The 20967-nt window shown below is 40.5% G+C and overlaps 1 long non-coding RNA gene across 1 annotated transcript; it reads right to left on the bottom strand.

Annotated features, from left to right (window-relative positions):
• Window positions 1–5700: 5700 nt before the first annotated feature.
• LOC120434938 lies at window positions 5701–16013 on the bottom strand. The gene is made up of 3 exons (XR_005609440.1): window positions 15576–16013; window positions 14820–14873; window positions 5701–5714 (listed from the first exon to the last, which is right to left on the bottom strand). It is a non-coding gene; the product is annotated as an uncharacterized LOC120434938 (long non-coding RNA).
• Between the last annotated feature and the right edge of the window lie 4954 nt (window positions 16014–20967).

Below are 20967 nucleotides of genomic sequence, written 5' to 3'. Positions count from 1 at the left end.
CTTTTCTTTTCTTTTCTGTTTTTTTTTCTTCTATGACCAGAAACCGATTTCATAATCCTGTGTATCTACTGTCTGAGTCACTGTGTGAAAAAGACAGACCATAAAAATATGCAGATATCTACATATTTATTCCTCCTGAAAAAAAAGGAACATTATGTGAAACATTGTGGGTTTTCCTCAGGTCAAAGCAGAATGTGTTTTTTTAAATACAGAAACAGTAACCTGAAAATAAAAGTTAAGTTCTGACACAACAGTTGTGTTCTCTATGGTGCGATAAACCTGTGAGCACAAACACTGAGTCGCTCTCATTGGACTAAGGGGATATTTGTTGGGTAGGTGGCAGTGAACGCCAGTGTTCAGTGAACATCTAAACTGACAAAGACATTAAAAATAAAAATAAAGCAGTTTACATACAATACTGTGCAAAAGTCTTAAGTCAGCACTCCATTATTTGGGTTTAGCTTCTAAGGAGGCAGACTTGTTGGTATTTTTAAACCAGTTTTGAGCAATAGTCCACTCCCTGCGCCTGATCATTTTCAGAGGAATGTTTTTTAACACTGACCTATGAATTAAACAAGCATAAAAAAGGCACCTAATCCAAGTAATGAACCAGTGTCATGTCTATACGCACCAGACAAATTAGCAAAGAACCAATTATTAAATTGTATCTTTAGGCACTTTGTTATTAGAAGTCTGCTGCAAAAACATAAATTTATTTTCTCATGTATTTTATTGAAACTACAAAAAATGCCAAAGATAGTTTGACTGGCTTAAAATACTATTTGTGCACAAACAAGGTGATTACCAAAGGGCTACTTCCTGAAAACTGCATATCTCAGCATGATGTGCAGTGTGTCTTTGAGAAATGAGAGGAAAGAGGACTGGAGGAGGACAAAAAGAAGAAGTAGCAGTTCTATAGCAGATGAACAGTCATTTTAAAGGAAGGCAAACAGGCAGAAAAGGGTGAGATATGCTAAATTACACAAGAACTGGACTGAAAATCAGCAGAAACAGGTCCTATGGAGTGAAAATTGGAAGTTTTTGGCTCAAATAGTCATCAGCATGTATCGAGGAGTTCAACAGTGAGTTTCTACAGCGATCTGTAAAACACAGCAAGGCTCTCTCATGGTTTCGGGCTGTATGTCAGTGAACGGTGTTGGGGATTTTGTTGAAGTTGATGGAATTATGAACGCTGAAAAGTACCCTATGGTCATCAGTCATGGGTTGGACTACCGAGAGCCTGGACTTACTGATATTACTATAACAGATCATACCTACAGAGAATGAGCCAACATCCAAAGAAGAGCTTTGAATGTTCTTCAAGAAGCCTGGAGAACTATTCCTGAAGACTTCTCAAAGAAATTACAAGAAAGCTGACTAAGAGCATTCAGGCTGTGTTGAAAAGTAAAAGTAGTCATACCCAAAAATTCACTTTTAGGCTTGCTAGAATTTTACAAACTTTTTTCTTTGCCTTATAAACTGTATTTCTGTGTATGTCGGTGTATGTTTTATGATATCCCTGCACCCATTTCCCATTTTCCTATAAAGAAATGACATGTGGCTCAAGACTTTTCCACAGTACTGCATAAAATTTAGAATGTACGTCTGAACAAGAGACTGTAAGATCAAGAAAATAAGGAAATTTAGTGAAGCTTACAGCTGAGTGAAAACAATGTGACATTAAAGTGAATAAATATAGTTTAGATCTTAAGTAATAGTCTATGTTCAATAATACTCTACATCACTGTTTCACACATTTTCCTGCGTTTTTCACACCTCTGGCACAATTTATGTTTTAAGCTGAGTTGCCATTTCCACAGTTGTGTTCCTCTGCAGCTGTAAGGAGTGCACAGGAACACAGAAAGAAACCAAAACTGAAGAGAAAAGTACTGAAATACGTCTAAACCCGAACATCCCTCACAAAAAAATGACAATACTCCTTAAAAATATATAGATTCAGGCATATACTGCAATAACACTCTTATTACTGTACTGTAGCAGATATGATGGCTCATATATAGATACAAAACCTAAGCTTTAAGATCATTAAGTATGGTACAGCATCTTTCTTTTCTTCTTATAACATGTCTAAAAATCTGCCTTTACACGTCACAATCTGTAAGCACAGAAAAGGTAAATACATCAGCTTCTATGGAAGACACTGCGGAACAAACTCTCTTCAGTTTCATGGCAATTTCATGTCAGAAGTGAAAACAGAAACAGACTAAACTGACACTTTTCTCACAGACTTTCTGGTAATCTGCAAGAAGAACAAAAAAAGGCTTAAAAAGTTGTAGTTCCTTCGCTCGTCAGGTCTTTCTTCTGGATAAAAACAATTAAGCTCCATTAGTAGTTAATATAGCTGTTAGCCCTCATGTAGTGTAAGCTGCAGTGGTAAGAGGTTCACACTACCATTAACCCTTTGTGACACAGGGAAAAAGGGAGAAACTGGAGAAAAGAATAAGAAGTGATGTTGTGCATGCCTTCTTCATGTGTGTCTCAGCTCTGTCTCCTCGTCAGCAGCAGTCACATTTGATTTTTTGAGTGGAAATGCTGCTAAAAATAAATTCAAAGTGCTCACACGTAAGAGAAAGGTACTTATGTGGTTAATCTTAATCATACTGAGGGTGAATGATAAATGCAGCACTATATCTAGCTGTGTTTATGTAACTATGTCATTCTTCAGATTAGGCTGACATTTGTCTGCTGCCGGAAAAATGGTGGTTTTTACTTGATCCCTGCATCCAGGATGCATTTGCCAGAGAATGAGCCGAACATGAGATCATAAACTCTGTGTTCATCTAATCTAATGCAACTGAGGTCCTGAGTCATAAATAACTGCCGAATGACTTATTAATGCAGAATTTGCAATTAATGTCCTTACTGTTTTTCCACTGAGTTTAATAAAACATGTTTCTAATTTAGTACTAAGCCTTTTCTTGTCAAACTGAATACACTTTTTCTCCGTAAATTACATAATTACATTCACAAAACTTCACAGAAATTAAAAAACAAATTCTATATGTCACCATTTTTTAATGACTAAATTACTTTAACGCCCAAAAACCTCGCCTGTTTTTCTGCCTGGGGACTGTCTGAGCTTACTGTGTACTAAAAGCTTTGTTATGTGTCCCTGATCATATGTAACCCGAATGACTTCATTGCCCCAGATGCATTTATAGAGTGTAGACTGGCTCCAACCTTTGACCGGGCTCAATGAGATGCTAACTGTAATGGTACTTATACATTTTATAGCCTTTGTTTAAGTAAAAGTCGCACTGAGATTAAAATATGTGTTTTTTAAAGAGTAATGTGGCCATTTTTATGTATTATTTCCCTGCTGCAGATCATCCCCAGATTAGTTGCCCACGATGGGGCTCTATCAGTAGGCTTAGTTTATGGGTCACGTCCCTGCAAATTATGCGAGCATGTACAGTAATATGGGCATGTGTGTATAATTGTGCTGTCCTCTAATCAATTACCTGAAGTTAGTCTCAAACAAAAGGGCATGTGCTAGACCGTGTAGGTGTGTGTGTGCCTGTACAGTGAAGCAAAGGTCAGACGTCAGTGCTGTAGGAGCGCGGCGGGGGAGGAAACGTGTCCGAGGGACTGCAGTAGCTCAGAGGGGAGGAGCTCTGAGGGTGAACCGACAGGGGAAGAGATACAGACGGGTTCTCGTAGTAAGTATGGAAGCCGAGACGCTCCCCTCCGTTACGCATGTCGTCTGTGAGTCCCGAGCGCAGGGTGTACGGTGAGCAGCTGGGGCAGTGGTGAGCACCCGAATCCAGCTGATCCAGAGAGACGGGGGTGATGGCAGTGCCGTCCATGGCGAGGGCGTTGCAGGCATTGCATGGAAAGTGAGAGAGAGGATCCGGTCCTGCCATGGAGGCCACGTCCACCTCAGAATCATTTTTCTTACAGCAGTAATACTGCAGGAGGATGACAAAGAAGGCACCGGGGTGTGAGCAACAAGGGTTCGGATGTCTTCTTAAACATTCTGTGATTCTGATTGCTTTATCACATCAAAATAAAATTGTGACATCAAAATCAAAATATGAACAGTGACAAACAAAATTCAGTTTAACATGGCGGGAATTAAGTTTGTTTTTTTTCAGAGGTAGGTGAAAAGACTGACAGTATACTCAGACAGCTGTCACTAGGCTTTGGAAGGGCATTGTGCAAATGTTGAACCACTGACTGCTCTGGCCACCACATCTGCTTTTATTGTAACCAGATCCAGCTGTAACTTGGTACTAGAGTGCTATGTTACATAAATGAGACACAGAGTGTGGAAAACCATGTTAAGCTGACAGACAATTAGACTGGGTTATGGCTTAGTCTCACTACATTAAAAAAAACTCAACATCCTTGAGTTGCCCGGTGACTGAAGTGACTTTCTGGCAAATTCAGGGAACGATTGGAAGTAGGTCGCCTCCAGGTTGAGTGTTCGACAACCTCAATCTCACGGCAACCACTTTTGCTTGTTTGTTTGCTTGTTTCTATTTTAACTATTGCAATCTGACTGAAACCTAGATTATACTCTGTTGCGGACATGGACAAGGACGGCTGGATGGTCAGACAGCTGAGTACTCATTCCTGTTACTACTTTTTGAAGTCTGCCAACTTGGTTGCCTGTCTGGTGATGACATTCTCTATATTTAAATTTCTTGTTTTTTTACTGTATAATTGTCTGTCTTTAACTTACTGACTGACTGTTGCTTTAAATTGGCACTATGTGACTAAAACTGCATTGAAATGAATTTTATGTACGTCACTAGAACCAGTCTTAATTTTTAAACGCACACAGATTGCAATCAACTGAATCAATATGTGGCAACAAGTGCAACTAGTCTGCAATGGGTCTCTTTGGATTAGGGGACTTCACCCAGCTGGTTACCAACTTGTTTGTTTGGCAACATTGTGGTGCATTGTGGTTATATTCATTAATAAAAGCAAGTAGCTAGATTCTATGTCATTTTGCTAGTAAATTACAAACCTGGAGCAACTACGCCACTAACTGTGGAAACATTTCTGTTTCAAGCCTGAGAAGTTCAGTCTGGACTCTGATTGTAAGTAGTTAATGTGAATTTCCAATTAGTGTGAATTACTGTGCATGTAGATGGCAACAGATTTGCAGTAATTTATCACAGTATGATATCAAACAGATAGCAAGTAACTGGCAACTTGACCTTATTTAATTGCAGACTAATAGCAGACTGTGTCAATTTGCCATTTTTTCACTCGCTTTTAAGACGGCAGCTGAGTGTGAGTGGTGCCCATCTTTAAAGCAAGTATTTCAAAGACAATAAGACTGCAAGTTCATTGCACACGGTCACAAACTAGATTAGTTAGTTGAGTTTGTTAAACATCAGTAATGTAAAAAGAGCTTCTGGGTGAACAGCAAACTGCCTAAAAGACCAAGAACCATGAACGCGCACAGTAATACCTGGAGTCTACAGTAACAGAGAACTGCTACAATGCACAGCAGTATCACTCCGGCAAGTATTCCTCCGGTTATGACAATAGTTCCCGCTGACATCCGACCAGCTCTCCATCAAACCCTTCACACAGAAACAACACAGAAAGCGAGACAGAATCAACAATGACAGAAAAGAGGGGAAAATACGTCAAGAATTACATTTGGATTTCAGTAATGTTAGAATAATTTCTGCAGAATATTTAGCATACTTACGTTCAGCACAGGTTTCTAATGGCTAAAAAATATAAACAAAATAGGCTGGATTAGTGTATTTATATGCCATTATTAAACAATTACAACTGATGAAAATGCACAAATGCCATTCTTCCAAAATAAAAGTCCTTCTGGGTTTACATGATGTAAAAAAGCAAAGCTGCTGTGCTTCGAGCCCCCAAAACGTGTTCATTTAGACTGAGACGAGGTGATATATGATTCAAACGATTCTGTTTCTGATTGAATCAAATGGCAAACTCTGGCGTATTTGTGCAGAGAACAGGAAACACTTATAAGAGTCTTTACTCTTTACAAACTGTATTTGCCAGAAGTCTGTCCATACCCCAAACTAGGTCTACTTACATCGTTATTGGGTTCAAATAGTGAGATTTTTTTGTTATATTTTTGCTGAGCTGCAGTTGAATATGGTATTTTTGCAGGGTACTGTGCATAAATAGGATATTACAAATTCTAATTTTGACATTTGCTTTTTAGGGATAAAACAAATGAGAGTAGTTGTATTTTTAAACATTGGCACATGAAGGGTAGCTGTTTAGCACTGCATGCTGTCTTAATGCTGAGCTCATCCCCTCCCAGCTTCTGCTCAACACTCTGTGAACTGACATGAGAGGAATGCTGAGCTGCAATACTGAACTATTTCTTTCATTTGAAACCCATCTGCAGGCTATAACCTCCAGGCTAATGTTTTTTTTGTTTTTTTAATTTTCAGAGGTTAAGTGCTCAGAGCAAAAATAATCTTTTCAAGGCGCCGTCAGGTCTGAATTCCAAAAAACCAACCGAGCACAAACATAAGAAGACAGCAGGAGAATGTAAGAAGGTAGGAAACTATAGCAGGCCTGAGGACTGTTACTCTCAAAATCACCTCTCTTTGGAACTCCTGCGGTAGAAAAAGATGCTTCTGTCAAGAGGACATGTTTGGCATGAGAAACGCTACATAGCAGCTGTTGTGCAATGCCGCTGATAATTTCTATGATTCTGTAATTATGTAATTTATATTCAACCAAGCAATTGTTTAGCCCACAAATGCGGTGTAGTTATATAATCTGTGGCTTTTACAAATTCAATAACACAAGTGGTTGCCTAAAATGTCTAAAAGTAGTTTACAACATACACCCGCAGGCCACATTTTATTAGTTCAGCTGCTTGTTAATACAAATCAGCCACTCACGTGGGAGCAAATCAATGCATTGCAGCTGAAGTCTGAAGAAGTGCTTAGCTGATGTCAGAGCTCAGAGGAGAATGGCCAGACTGCTTCATGTTGATAGCAAATGAGTATCTGTGAATGGATAACACATCAAATCCTTTAAGCAGTGTGTATGGTCTTCTGTTGTAGCAGCGGCAGACCACACCCACTGCCACTCCTGCTATCTAAAGAACAGGAAACTAAGGCTACAATTCACACTGGCTCACCAAAATTAGCCAATCAAACACTGGAAAATGTTACCTGCTCTGCTGATTTCTGTAAGTAATTAGAATAATAGGTCGAGAACTTGGTATAAACAACATGAAAGCAAGACTCTATCCCACCTTGTATCAACAGTTCCAGCTGCTGCTGGTGATGTAAAAGGTTGGAACTCTTTGGGGCCCTTAGTGCCAGTCAAGCATTGTTTAAACACCACACCATACACAAGTGTTGTCCCTGACTATGTCCATCCTTTTATGACCGCAGTGTACCCATCCTCTTAAGGTTGCTTCCAGCAGGATACCATGCACTCAAATGGCCTCCACAGTCACCACATCTCAGTTCAATAGAGCACCTTTGGGATCGGGTGGAATGGAAGATTGATATCATGAATGTGCAACCAATATTTCTGCAGCAAATGCATAATGCTATCACGTCAATAATAACCAAAGCCTCTGAAGAATGTTTCCAGCATCCGGTTGAATCTATGCCATGAAGAATTAAGTCAGTTCTGAATGCAAAAAGGAGTAAAGCCACATGTACCTAATGAAGTGGCTGGTGGGTTTGTATTACAGCTGCTGTTTCATGACAAAGAATCTGTTCTTTCTATATAACCCATAAATAGGCATACAAAGGAATGAATCACGCTCACTCCAGAATACTTAAAACAACTGGGAGCTGTTTTGAATTGGAAAATAACACTCAATGTGTGGTTGAATTAACCTGCTGAATGCAGCAGCACATTCTCTGCATACTAATAATATGTGTGGCATTTCATACAAGTATGTGCAGCACAGTTTCAGCATAATAATACGTTCAAGCGATATGTCGCTTGTCCTTTTTACTGTGACAGCTTCAAAATCACCTCTCACTGCTGCGCTGATAGCTGCCACCATGAAATCTCCTGGATATTATCAGGGCATATTGTCACATGAACCCAATTCCTTTCCCCTTTTCTTTGCTTTGCAGGTAAACAACCTTAAGCAAACAGATCTGATTGACACTGAGACACAAAAGAACCAAAGTAGTGTAAAGAAATAAAAGAAAAGAAATCAAGGCAGATGCACGTATATTTATCTCCGACGCGCGCAGCAAATTTACCGTCTCGCCTCAAAAAGATCTGCTTCTAAACAAGCCTGTCTGAGAGAAAGCACTAAATTAGCTGCGTGCGAGCGATAAAGAACCCCGCGTGTGTGTGTGTGTGGATGTCTTAATTTCATTTTACTGGCAGTGACATCAAAATACTAAATAAACAAACAACCACGGCGCAGAATACCCAAATTAATCCGCTCAGAGAGTGACCTCTTATATCAGCTTTTAAATTTCATGATTTTGACATTAATTTAGACAAATTTGCATGGCTGCGTTCGGGCAGAAATATTCATTCTAGGCACTGCCATTATAGTAATTACAACACCAGAAGACTCTATTTATCTACCGTTCAACTTGATTAACTAAAACATCCAGATATTTCTCACTGGAGTAACAGCATTTAATTATGCCAATTAAATGGATTCAAACAAACAAAAAAACCCAACTTCCCTTTATATTAATGCACGTTTGTGAAAGCTGTGAGCTTTCTAAAACAGTAATTTGCAGTTAATTTACATTTCATTGACTAATTAATAGATTTAACTGTTCTGGGATTTGATATTTTGACATTTGGTAAATCTCAGCAGGAAGGTTAAATAAAAAGAATAGTTCATAATTGGGTGGCTTGGTCAGCTGCCAGTGAGAGGTTTCGCTGCTCTGTCCCTTTATTTGTCCGATGTATCATTAATGAGGTTAATGACCCTTCATAAAGAGCAGCGACAGATCAGTTCATAAATCTTCTCCCTGTACAATGAATAAACTTGAATCTCTGACTATTTTAAATGGATAGTACAATCACATAAAGCACTAGATCTCTTTCAGTATGTGTGTGGCCTGAAACGAGCATGTGAGCCTCCCTCTCAGAGAGCTCACTTCTGCAGTATCTTCCATTGCGTCATCGCACTAAATTATATACACCATGGGCCGCGATAATGTCGTTAAAAGCGATGTGAAGTCTCTTTTGCTCCCCATTTCTCCATCCCCTCCCTGTCTAGCGCACAATCTCACGTCTCCTTACTCCTCTTTGTGCATCTTATCTTTCCTTGATTCTCTTTGTCTCTCATTTACTCTTTGAAGAATATCCTACTTTTTCCAAAACGCTATACATCACTCCGTGCTCAGGCTATCGACTTAAATTTAAGACCTGTGTGCAACTACTGTGGCACATGCATGCAAAATTCATAACCTTCTCTGAAATATATCAACAAAGGCGCAGCAATGGAATCTTTCTAGAAAGAAAAATAAGTCACTTTGACTAACACGCGACCAAATTATGCTAGAGAGGGAGCGCTGAGGTAAAGCCTCAGATTAGAGAGTTTCCAGTAGACTGGAGAGACAAACATGCCAAGTGACAGAGGTTGGAAGACTCAACTTTAATGCTGTCATCTTATCCAACACAATTCATGTATGACTCCCAGTGGGTTCAGAGCTGTCTGATTTAGCTGGGAAGTACACACATACACACACACTCATAATACCACATAAAACCCTTAGATTTAACTGTGGTCTGAAAGAAGGATCTGCCACAATCCTGTCAGTAGCTGACTTGGACAAGTGACACTGAAGAAGGGGGATGAAGCCGTCTCAGAGGAGCCAACAGGCATCTGATTTCCACAACACAGAAGCTACATAAAGTCATTATGTATACCAGTCCCAGGTGACCTGTACACTCTAGTTATACAGTGTGTATCTGTCAAGTCAGCTTCAATCACAGAAAGAAAGGATCCACTTCCTCACTGTGCAAAAAGCAGCGCTGAAGAAAATGTAAATCCCTGAGATTTGCAGGGATTTTGAGAGTTGCCAAGAAATGATGTAAAGTGTATGTGCAAATGAGAGACAGGGAGGCTCTTAAGCAGTCAGCAACATTGTCACTCTTGACTCAAAACACTGAGTGTCTAGCAGGGTTGGGCAAAAATTCAATTTTGGCTTCAGCTCATTATTATTTTCACTGTCGATTAATTTGTACTGAGAGAAGAGAGCAGGTGGAGGAGAACCTGGAGAGGTGATGATATTCACTGGAGAGAAGAGGACTGAAAGTCGGAAGAAGCATGAAAGATTATGTGTTTGATTGAGAGGGAGACAGGTGTAACACTGAATCTGCAAGCAGTAGATGTAGAGAAGGCTGATGAGCTTAAATATCTGGGGGTCCACGGTGAAAAGTGTAATGGAGAGGGGAAAAGAGAGTGCAAGCACGGTGGAGTGTGTGGAGATGAGTGTCAGGGATGATTTGTGACAGTGGGATAGCAGCAAGAGTGAAAGGGAAGGTTTACAAAACAGTACTGAGACATCCTATGAGGTATGGTTTGGAGATGGTGGGACTGACACAAAGTGTAGTAGTGAAGGAGGACACGGAGGAGGTTGGTGTGACAGTGGGGGATGCTAGGGACAGGCAGACAATTCACTTTGGTGACCACCTGCTTCTCATCAGCAGTGATGATTCTTGGCTCACAGGTTGGCTGCGTTTTAAAGAGAAGTTTGTGTTTGACTTGAGGTTCATAGAACTGCCGCAAATAGGCACATACAACAGGTAAAAACAGGACTTCTAATTAATGATCTAAAAATAGCAGCAGTGCCGGAAGGGTTCAGAGGTGCACAAGGAGAAACCTCAATGGGACAAAATTTAAATCAGGTCAGGCTTTTTGCTTTATATTGGACACACTGATAGATTTCATTTATTATGAATGATCTTAGGCATCAAGAATTTGTCCTTGGTGGTTTTCTGATATTTCTGCCATCTTCTGGGAATTCTCTGACATTTTTGTAGATGAATTGATTAATTGATTAATCAGAAAGAACATAGAAAGATGGCTTTATTGAACATCCGAGTCTCAAAAAGTCTGTGTGCATAAATAAAAAAAAATCTTTACCAGATAGCTGACTTTGAAAGCAGATTTCAGAAAGAAAAATCCAACCACAATACCACAACTTTATTGATCCTTTGGTAAGTTATTCTTATCTGTCCAATGAATGAAGCAAGTTGACTCAACTGTCTGAATTTTGGAGTCTGGGTTAATGATACAGCAGATAAATTCAACAATCACAGGTTGGGAACATTCCTCATAGAAAATACAAGGCATTGAGTTGCTATAGTCTTTGACTGGCCTCCTCTTCTTCTCTGCTTGCGAAAAGCCATTAAAGACCACGAAAACGGGAATTCTTGCATGCAAAGACAATAAATCATCAACTTTAACACAAATACACATGCGAAGAAAAACTAAATCTGTTATACTGCATTACACCATATTTACCCTGATGTTATATTCGTCTCTAGCATATACTTTATTATTAGTATTATTTAAAAATCACATTAGCCTGCTGTAGCACAGATAAGAAAACTGACTCTTCTTCTTCTTCTGCTTTTTCTCCTCTCCCTCTCTTTCTCGTTCACATACAACATGCACATGAAGAGCTCATTAGAAAGATGATTAAACCTTTGTTCAAGCTAAAACAAAATCCTCTCATTCGACCTCCGCAATGTTAGAAACGCTGAGAGAGGTGAAGAGGTTTCACACTCCACTTGCAGAACTATATTTAGCAGTTTTGCCATCTCTTAACACAGTGAAAAGCACGAGATGAGAGGCAGAAGAGAGAGGTGTCAAATTTTAATTCGTTTTCTCTGCGGGAAATGAAACGATCCTCGCATACAGCTACATGCAAATGAACACGCACGCACCCACAACCAAAAACACCCCTGATCGAATGCTGAAGAGGTAAAAACACCGCTTCCCTCAGAACTTTCATGTGGGACGATGTGGTGATGATTAGTGTTGTGAAGCTGGGAGGTTCTTCTCCCATGTGATGCCTGAGTGAACTGTGGAAATTAGAGAAGCTATGACAGGAAACTTTAATTAGAAAACTCTATGCTATACGGTAAAGCAGTGGATGACAGCAGATCATTAGATGAAAAGTGATCCCGTATCTGTTCAGTCAATCTGAAGCTAAAAGGAAAATTAGCTTAGGTTTGCAGCAAAGGCTGGAAATGGGGAGGAAATTTAATTCGTTCAGTTCAATTCAGTTTATTTATATAGTTCCAAATCACAACAGCACCTTACTGTATACATCATTCCAATTGCTTTATGTGGTAAGGTAAAGACCCTGCGATATTAGATAGAAAGCCCAACAATCACACAACCCCCTGTAGGCAAGCAGTAGGCCACAGTGGGAAGGAAAAACTCCCTTTTAACAGGAAGAATGAGGTGCAGGGAGGGGCAGACTGGGGGTGAGCACAAAAGGCAAACTACAGGAGAGAGAGTAAAGCATGTGGCTTAGTTAATTTTGAAGATAACAAAACCTGCATACCAGTATTACCAGGACTGCTTAACAGGGACTTTGTGTTAAATCTATACTGTACCAGTGTCATAACCACACACTCTTCTGAAAACACATGCTACAACACTTCCCTAGAAATGTTACTGCACAACTATCGTGATCTGTCCACTACTGTCGATTTCTCCTATCCATTTATGGTTGCTTGTTTGAGTGGATTAATGAAAGATTAATACTTATAGCCTGAATGTAAGGACTCACAGATATTAGCAAATTCCTGGAAGGAGACAGCAGAAAATATCATGAGGGAATGTACAAAGAAGGAAAAACCTCACAGCGTTTTATTTGTGTCTGTTGTGGCTGGCACTGCATGCACAACACCAAGACATGACCGCAATGTAATTAACCAGACACATGCATAAATGTTGGCAACGAAACCACCACTTGCATAAGTAGGCAGACCCATGTCTATACATTATGGCCGTGCACTATGTACTATGTTTGTGATGTTGTTGGTCCTTCAGCTTAGCATTTGCCATGGAAGAGACAGCCGTAATATACGAGAAACTTCTTTGTATTGAAGTGAAACCAACAATGTAAATTCCCCAGAGTGCTGTTGTTTGTGCTTCTCATGCTGCTTTTTTTTTTTTTTTTTTTATCTTTGAGGCTTATTTTTTGGACTTCTTCACTCTTCATACTGACCTCTGCTGTCCTGTTCAAGCCTAATTTAAAACCAGTTTTACTTGTCTAAAGTGTCACAGACTAGGAATGTCACAATACCACCAATACCAGTGCAATTATATGATCCTTTATAACCAGTTTAATACCAAAACTAAATGATTAGGCCATGTACCAAATCATAAACACCTGACGTGTTGCTGGCAGACTGTTAATATTATGTATCATTGAAAGGACAGACTTGAATGTTAGGGTAGTTCATGGGTAGCACTGCCCAAATTAGATGAGTTTAAGTATCAGGGGGTCCTTTTTCATGAAAGAATGAATGCTATGTCACTCTCTTGTGGTGGACAAAGAGCTGAGTCTGAAAGCAAAGAGCTGCAACTACTCAATATCAAAAGGAGCCAGATGTGGTGGTTTGGGCATCTGTCCAGGACATTTCTTGGGTCCCTCCCAAGTGAGGTGCTTCAGGCATGTCTTACTGGAAGGAAGCCCAGGGGCAAACCCAGGACATGATGTAGAGTTTATACCTCTCGACTGGATTGGGAACGCCTTGATGTCCTTCCAGATGAGCTGGAGATGCATTGAGCATCAGAAGATGGCTGAATGGATGTCTAAAAGCTCAAAACTTATATACATATCATTGAAAAACTACTAAAACTACTACTATGTCAGAAAGGAGGTATGTGAGATTTTCAATATATGCCTTTAAGTTCTTATTTAATAAAAGCTAAAAGATATGGATAAGGGTTAGCAAGTGGTTAATTTTTTTTATAAATAAAGAGATGAGTTTACAAATGGAAAAGGAAGAAAAGAGAGAAGGAAAGCAGGGAGGGATCAAACAGGGAGAGCAGGGAAGCAGGAGAAGGTGGCAGTGGCTGAGTGGCTGAATGATATACCCACTCTTAAATAATGATATGAATATTTTGTTGAGGTGGCCTTCAACTTTGCGCCGAAAATCACAGCAGGTCCTTGCAATTTTAAAGCCCCGGGGCTTCAATTATTCAGGTATCATTCCTTTAACAATATTTTTCCATCACAGGACAATTTAGCCAGGTAGTAAAATCGGGGACTTTTCTGCCTTGTCTGCCTCTGAAAGCACTCATCTCAGCGTGTGAGGAGAGGAACACATCCACATCTAAGACAGAAACACCCACTATCAGAAGGGAACAAAGGCAGCCAGAGGGAGGAAGGTGGTGCGTGTGTGTGTGCTAGATTTCATTATGAAATACTCAGAAAATGAGTCTCAGAAATACACATTTTTCCTTATGACTGACAGCACATGAACTTAATCAGGTCTCCTGTTGCGTTTGATGCGGTTACTGCATGTCCTAATTACCTCATTGTCAATTATTTTTTGTATTACTTATGACTGAATGCATCTCAGGGGTTCTGGGGATGAATTTCTTTCAGAGTATGCCAAAAAAAGAGGGAGGGGGGTTATACAGAAATCCAAGTACACTCTTGAGATCTGAATTGAAGATCCACAGCAAGAGCAGAAACACAACTTTCCTTTGCACAGTTTGCCCAGAGGTTCAGAATCGAGATCAGAGGCACTGCATGAACAACTTTGTGGCCAAAGGTTTACAGTGCTGGCTTCCTGTAACAAACAGTGTGTGTAGGCTACTGTACGTGCCAGAGACATAGCTGTACAAAAAGCACACTTACCTTTAGAAGTCAGCATCTGGGGGAGAGCATTCTCTGCTGTGCTGCAAACCCCCCCTGGAAAACCCCAAAAAAGACCTGACATCAGTTACAACAATGATTTCAAGAGATGCCTCAGGGCCCCAGCAGTGATGTGGTCAGCACTGCGGCTACAGTAACTGAACGAGTTTGTCTCAAAGTGGGGATGGGTCTGTCTGCATTCCCATCAAAAATCCACCCATCCATCAATTTTTCACATCATTAATCGCTCACACAATCACTGACACATTTTGCTCCCTGTCATTGCTCATATTACCTCATAAGACATATGGAAGTTGTCATAATCGTGCAAATTAAAGCACATTTTCTGGTCATTCACGCCACAATAACCTCTGACATCTTTTTCATCCTAGTCCAATGCAATCAGATACTGTATTTTAAATTACTAAATTACTAGAAAGAGCTGTGAGATAGATGTTAAACCCTCTAAAAAATAAAAATCGATTTTCCTCACCTTACTGTCCACATCACTTCAAGTAACGTCTAAACTACTACTAGTTTAGACGTTAAACTAGACGTCTTTTTTTTGGCGAAATAAAATTGAAAATCCTTACTTTTCCGATATAAACACATCTAATGCTTTAAAAGAATTGGCGGCTGGAGGTCAATTTAACAGCTGTTACATCACTGATTAGCCTCATTTTACTCAATTAAGCAGATAAATTAATGCGCACAGCTGTTAAGTGGCGCGCGGATGACTGTAAATCCAGGATGCCCTACCTTTTCGGACTGAATGTCTCAGCAACCTGTTAGAGAGACGTTTCTTTTCTTTTCTTCCCTTCTTCTTATTTGCACCGCTGTCGGTCCGGTGTTACGCGGCTCCACAGACAATAAAGTCCAGTGATTTCCTCTCCAGCACCGGTCATTAAAGGTGCCCGGAGCCCCCCTGTGCTGGCTCTACAACCGGAATCATCACGTCATTATCCGCCGTTAGTTATCCCCTCTTGACCACGGGTTTACTCACAGCGTGGAGCCAGTGAGGGCCTGTGGGAAATCTCATGGCATCCGACCCCTCTGTGAAGCGATAAAGACGGATGAGACCAGGCGGTAGTCCGGCTGCAGAGTGTCACCGCTCGGCATGGCCGCGTTTTCAGCGAGGTTCTCTGGGGGCGTTTCGGCACCTGCTACCGCCGTGCCCGGTGGGGCGGGGTAGAAAGAACAGTGGGAAGAGTGAGACGGTGTCAGCTGTACCGTGTGATATCATTTTACAGGACGATGGAAGGGGTGGTGATGGTGGGGGGGGGCAGAGGGTCGTCACCAGTATGACATGAAAGCGTAAAACGGGTGCATGATATACTCCGCTGCAGTGGGAGAGGTACACACGGACTCTGCGGAATCCAAAGGACATCCAAAACATGTCATGCCACTTGTCTCAGTAAGTCATAAGCTTGAAAGAATCCAGAAAACCAACCTGCCACATGATGTCTACACAGGATTTGAGATATTTTGAGAGGAAAATCTGCCCAGTAAAAAAAGAAAAGTTGTGGGGAAAGAAGAGGTTAAAAGGCTGAGTGACACACACACACACACACACAAAATTAAGACTGTAAAAAAATCTCTTCTGAATTGAAGCTGCCCCTGGATCTGATTAATGTGCAGCAACTATATAGCAAATATAGAGGTCATAGTCAAGGGTGAGTGGTGGCCTTGCTTCAGTGCTCCACTTTTACTTTCCTCTCTGGTTAAGGACTACAAATTGCAACAAGTAGGTTACAGGCTTCACAAAACAGCTACTAAAAAAACTCGAGCCACTGTTTGTGCTGTCCTTGGTGCTGAAGTCGACTATATGCAAAACAGAGGGCAGGGTGATACGCAGCTAAAGAACTGTTCCATAAATCTCATCGTCATCCTTTTAAGTCCTTCAAGCAGCTGCAGACAACTCTCTCAAATGACTTGAGCAAACAAGGTCCATCTTGACAGTAATATCCACATAGCATACACTGTGTGCACAAATATTTGGAAAGTGTTCTGCCTTGAGTATTCTAGTCTTACCACCTGCGCAAAGAGATTTAAAAAATCTTTTAAAAGACATGTACGATAGGAGGTTAGATCCGCAAATATGTTATTCTAAACTACTGGCTCACGCAGTGTTTAACAAAGCAGTGAACACTTCTCATCAGTGTTGGAGAGTCATGCTCTCTGAGTGACCTTTTTACAGCCATGATGTTGCTAATGAACATTGTTAGCCTTGTTCCACCAGCACTGCATAATTTGTCGCCCCTAATCTAACTTTATTAAAATCTGTATTTTCTTTATGTTATTTTTTAAATCCCATTGAGGTTTGTATAGCTACTAAAGAGCTTTGGCATGTTTCCATATGAAAAATAGATTTAATTCACACTGAAAAGTCAGAAAATGTAACAAAAAAAAAAAGTCTTTCATATAGATGCAATGCCCTTGAAATAGCTGAATTATTTAGGCATGCTCGGTGGACAGTCCATGTTTTGCTGCAAATATTCAACAGGATTGTACATAAAAGAGAGAGAGAGAGAGAATGTTTACAAGTTGAGGCATCATTATTGACCAAGGAGTACCTCACGATAGATTTTTGGTCAAAGGTTTTATAAACAGCATTTGGAAGGTTGTGGTTGCTGCTTCAGTGAAATCTGATCACAAACAGATGGAGAGAAAAAAGCGACTCCATAGATGCTTTATTACTGATAACTGAACACCTAATACTTAAGCATGTGTATATTCAGCTTTGGATACAGCGAGATCATTGTATTTATTCAACAATACATTTAATCCCGAGGAGTAAAATTTGCCTAATAATTGTGCGTGCAGTGTAATGAGGAGATTTAGTCTGGCTAAACTTGTTTAAGTATAATCTTGATCCAGAAAATGGCTCTTTAGCATTTCTCTGCTTCTCTGTGTCTCTCTGGCTAAGTTAAGCTAGCTTTGTAGCAGGGGGCTGATGAAGGCAGGCCAGTGGGGAGCGCTGAGATTACTGCTCAAATTGAATAAAGGAGTCGACACATTACAGCGGCTTAGATGATACACCCCACTGCACTGATTAACTCAAAACAAGCCCAGTGTTATACACGGGAAACAGAAACACACATAAACACAAAGCGCACAAGCCATGCGCATAAACCTGGCCAACCCACCTCTTTAACACCATTTTTTCCTGCATTTACCTTCTCTCATTTTCTCTCTGCTACACACACGCGGCTCACAACCACTCGCCGCGGCATCTGCCTCATGACTTGAGTTCATTACTGCCTTGGCAGGATTCCTCATATGAAATTAGAATGACAACAGGAATGACACAGAGTGTAGCAGTGGAAAGTTTACACAGGGTGAAATCGAAAGAGAGTGTGTGCGTGTGCGCACGTTAAACAAATCTAATCTAATCGTCTCTGATTCATGGGCAAGCTTGTCTGCATGCATTTGTGATACACTTCCTCTTTGCGTATGTACCCAGTCTAGGAGATGGAGACAGAGAGCGGATGAGACAGAATGGCTTCTGACAGGAGAACACAGCATGAGCACAACTCTCTGGGACAAAGTCGCAAAGCCTTTCTCAGCAGGACCACCAGCTACTGTTGACAGTGCCGGCTGAGTTTATTTGCTGGTAGTACAACTTGTGACACAGTTACATAGCCCAAAGGCTGAATTAGAACTTTCTTAACCAAAGAAGCACTGGGAAGCTGCTGGTCTCCACTGCATGGTTAGACACCAAGGAAAGGCTACTTCTCAAGTTCCTCAAAAGCAAAAGACACTAGCAGTAAATGTGCAGATTGGATGCTGCATATATCCCTTTTTTCAGCTGCAAATTTTACCCCAGCTTCATGGTTGGTCTAGAAACAAGTTGTTAGAAATGTCATCCTTTATTTGTGTAGCATTTAAAGATAAAGACAAATACATTTTTACCCAGGCGAGCTGTATTGAATGGCTGTCATTTGTTTGTCTACTTTGTATGACTGAAACTCTAGACTTTGGTCTAAATTTGCAGTATTTTATACATTTTCCTGGCTTGAAAAGTGAAGCCGGTGCAGAAGCATAGGGTGACTCCTTTGAGTGTAAAATAAGACACTGGAATGGGAAAGAAAGGTGATTTAAGTGACTTGGTTGTTGGTGTCAGACAGGCTGGTCGGAATATTTCAGAAACTGCTCATCTACTGGAATTTTTCCAAACAACCATGTCGAGGGTTTATAGAAAATGGTCTGAAAAAGAGAAAATGTCCAGTGAGTGGCTCTGGCAAAAACAAAAACAAACAAAAAAACAGTTTATGTCAGAGGTCAGAGAAGAATGGCCAGCCTGCTTTGAGCCGAAAGGGAGGCAACAGTAGCTCAAGTAATCATTTGTAACAACCAAGGCATGCAGAAGAGCGTCTATGAATGCACAAGAAGTCTAATCTTAGAGGAGATGAGCTACAGCAACAGAGGACCACTCCGGGTGCAGATACAGGAAACTGAGGCTACAGTTTGAATGGCTTTAACAAAACTGGACCCTAGAAGCCTGGAAAACATTGGCTTGTCTGATGTGTCTGAAGGTTGCGTCATTGTGACACATTTAGATGGTGGGTGTGTAAACACTGGTGGTGTAAACAATGCTAGTGGTGGTGTAATGGTGTGTGAGATATTTCTTTAGCATTTTTTGGGTCCCTCAGTACCAGCTGAACATCGTTGAAGTCCCACAGCGTACCAGAGTATTGCGGCTGACCACAGTACACCCATCTCCCGTTGGCTGCTCCCAGCTCTTTAACACAGCATGTCACAGAGCACAAATCTGATTTCCTACACATGAAACTGTGTAACCAAATAGCCTCCAGAGTCACCAGATCTCAATACAATAAAGCACATTTGGGAAGTAGTGGAACGGGAGATTCGCATGCTGGATGTGCAGCTAACAAATCTGCAGCAACTATGTGATGCTGCCATGTCAATATGGACCAAAAACTGTGAGGAATATTTCCAGCACCTTAAAAGAATTAAGAAAGCTCTAAAGGCAAAAGAGGGACCAACCCAGTACTAGCAAGGTGTACTCAATGAAGTGCCCAGTGATCATATAACAGTGTGTATGTATGTGTATGTATGGTCGAAGGGGTCCAATTTCACTGCAGGTGCAAACTTGCATGTGACAAATAAAGGTTTGATTAATTGATTGATTGATTGATTGATTGATTTGATTGAACTATTAGCTGGAAAGAAAAGCATCTGGACCACTTTAAGTTGCTTGAAGACGTTTCATCTCTCATCCGAGAAGCTTCTTCAGACCCCCAAAAACACTTTCCTGTAAGCCTCAATTGAATTTTGATTTGATTTCTAATTAGGTCATTTTTGCATGCTGGTAGAGCAAATTAAGCTGTGCACATGGTAAAAATTATCCTCAGAACGTTAGCACTGCTCATGTGAGCAGACTAGCTTTTTAGCATCTATATTAAGTCAAAGCGCTGTTTGTCTCAGAGGCTACACAGCAGGCTAAGATGTGGGTTTTTTGTTGTTGTATTTGTTTTTCATGACAACTGTGAACGAAACATCACATGGAATCTGGTCTTCTCTTAGTCCTGATGTGGGCCACTTCCATATGTGGTCCTAAAAGAGATACAGATCTACTTTTTCCTCCTCAGTTTGAACAGTCAAATAAGAAATCATGAGACTTTAATGTCATTTGCCTAACTTGAGTGTGCGCTCTATCCAAACCAGAGTCACTAACGTATCTGTAAACACAGAAAACACAATAAAATATAACCAAGAATTTACAATGAACCTTTTCTAAAATAAAAACATATCAAAAAGAAAAAAAAAACTGATGTACTACAACCCATTTATGTCAAAGAGGAGAATATAGTCACAGTTTAAATTATGCGAGTAAAAGCACAAGCTGATTAACTTTTAATAGACCTGCTCTTATATACAGTACATTAATAGCAGGATAACAAAACAGGAACATTGCATGAAAGGGACCAGACTCTGAGGCAACCTCAGTGAATACGTTAAGCTGAAAGTCTGGTTCCCTTGCACCCACTTTAAATGAGTGCTTACATGCACCACTCTTCCAAAGGCCAAATAGCCTTCACAAGTGTTTTTTTTTAACACCTAAATAAACTCAAGTGCCTTCAGTGGCCTCTGAGCTCACCAGATTGAGGCATCAATAAACCTTTATGTG

Source organism: Oreochromis aureus, linkage group 19, assembly GCF_013358895.1.
Source record: "Oreochromis aureus strain Israel breed Guangdong linkage group 19, ZZ_aureus, whole genome shotgun sequence".
NCBI classification, from domain to species: Eukaryota; Metazoa; Chordata; class Actinopteri; order Cichliformes; family Cichlidae; genus Oreochromis; species Oreochromis aureus.
This window is presented reverse-complemented; position numbering and strand designations above follow the sequence as displayed.